Raw genomic sequence first — 2,269 nt, 5'->3', positions numbered from 1 at the left:
AAACCATTAACATTTTTGTGTTTTTATTTCTAAAAAAAGATATTAAAATTAATTTCATTATTTTTATATTTTTATATAAAATCATAAAAATAAAAATATCAAAACTAAAATTTTAAAAATAAACACAAAACAAATAGACTCTTAACATTTGATTAACACATTTTCAAACATTAGGAAATCAAGTGCGCATAATTCAAATGTTAGGAAGTAAAGGGCATTTTACCTTTAATTTCTCACTTATTTGGTTTATAGGCTAATATCTCATTAATCATGCATCAAAAGAAGACTATTAACATGATTAGGCGCAATAATTTTCTTCATTTTTGAATTAATTGTCAAAATCGTCCCTGAAAGATACACCGATCTCCATTTTCGTCCCCGAAAGATAACCAACCTAGTCGCACTAGTCCTTCCGATTAGAATTCATAGATTCCATGATGCTATTGGTTCTGATTAGAATGCTAGATCCATCTGCTGAAGATGAAGACGTGATACATTGGTTGAATTATGGAATGGATGAATCTTTGCCACATGACTATGGTTCTGATTTCATACATGAACTTTCTGGAGTCACCATGCATGAAATCCCTCCTTTAAGTAACCTCTCTTTGTTGGACAAAAGAAGCAATTCCAATCAATTACTTAGGGACTCTCACAAGAACTATGCGCGTCATGCTTTTGGTTCAGAATAAGGGTCCTTAACAAGGACTTTTCGGTTATGGCTAGAGGAGAGATTAAGATCCCTGGACCCAAACCTAGCACAAGTCAATTTTACTAACCATCATCATATCAATGTCAAGGATCATTTGCATCTGTTAGGTCCAAAGTGTCAGAAATAACTGAGAATAATGGTAGTAACCTTGCTCATCAAGTACCTTGTGGGAAAACTGGCTCAGATTTTTCTATCTGCTTCAAGTGGTTTTTCTGGGTTAAAGTTGGATAAGCAAGATCAGGTTATGTGCAGCAATAGTTCCATTATAATGAACTTCTCCCATTTTGCTAGACCTACTGCTATTGTGAAAGCTAATCTTCAAAACATTGGGTTGTCTTCGTCAACATTGGGTCGTCTTCTCCCATTTTTTCTCCTCGATGTTACTACTTCATCTCGTTGCATCATTTCCGATTCGATATTCCTTCATGTCTCCGTTGCTCCAGCTATTCCCCTAATGCAGTTTATCTTCGAATTCATGAATTCCATGATGCTACTCCTATTTGTTTTCAGCTGAAAAATGCTCGAGACTAGAGCTTCCAAAACCGATACTGCTATAGCGTCTCTTCACCCCTTGCACAGATGAAAAGCAAGTTCCTTTTAGGAGTTTTGGGTGAAAGTCACCTTATTAGAAGATTAATTTTCCTTCTGTTTTGTCCTAGAGCTTCCCTCTCAATGATTTTCTGGTAACATTGTCTTTAACTTTCATAACAAACACCAGATGATGAGAGATTCACTAAAGCCCATGTTGCGATAGAGTTTTGAGGAAGCTTTTTAAGTTGCTTCAATGGCCTGAAAAGAGGATTCAATATAGCTATAGTTTGAATTAATTATTCCAAGAGCAGCGATGGAAGTGAGAGGAAGAGGGGAGATGGAAGTGAGAGGAAGAGGGACGAGAGTACCAAGGCAACCAATCAATGAATTTGGGATTATGGTTTATGGATTTAGGGACTAATTTGAATTGGTCTAATAAATTTATCTTATCAGCAACAAGAGGGTACACTAAGCAAGTGCCACGCTGACAGTTAACAGGCCATGTCAGTGAGCGTTAGCCACTTCAGCGCAAGAGATGGCGGAAGGACTAACGCGACCGGGTTGGTTATTTTTCGGGGACGAATTTGATTAATTTTATTTTTCGATGACGAAAATGAAAATCGAGGTATCTTTTAAGGACGATTTTGACTACTAACTTCTATTTTTTTTAGATGGATGTAAATATGCCCTTTCTATTAACATATTCGGTTTTTCAGTGACTACTATATTAATGGATATGCTCAAGGGAAAAATTTAAGAATCTGGCTCAAATTAGAGGTTTTTTTTAATTAACTTATTTTTCTTTTAATGGTTGAAAGTAAGGGCTTGTTTAGGTGAGTTTCTAAGAAAAGATCTCTTTTTGAGTTATCTTTTTTTTAAAAGATCTTATGAAAAAGTAAAAGTAATTTCATGTTTGAGTATCTCATGCAAAAAAATCTTTTTATCTATCAATTATGTTTGGGTATAACGATATAAAAGTACTTTTTTGTTTATTTATTACATGAAAAACATCTTTTTAAAGGAAAA

This window comes from Arachis ipaensis, chromosome B09 (assembly GCF_000816755.2).
Source record: "Arachis ipaensis cultivar K30076 chromosome B09, Araip1.1, whole genome shotgun sequence".
NCBI lineage: Eukaryota > Viridiplantae > Streptophyta > Magnoliopsida > Fabales > Fabaceae > Arachis > Arachis ipaensis.
Note: the sequence above shows the minus strand (reverse complement) of the source record.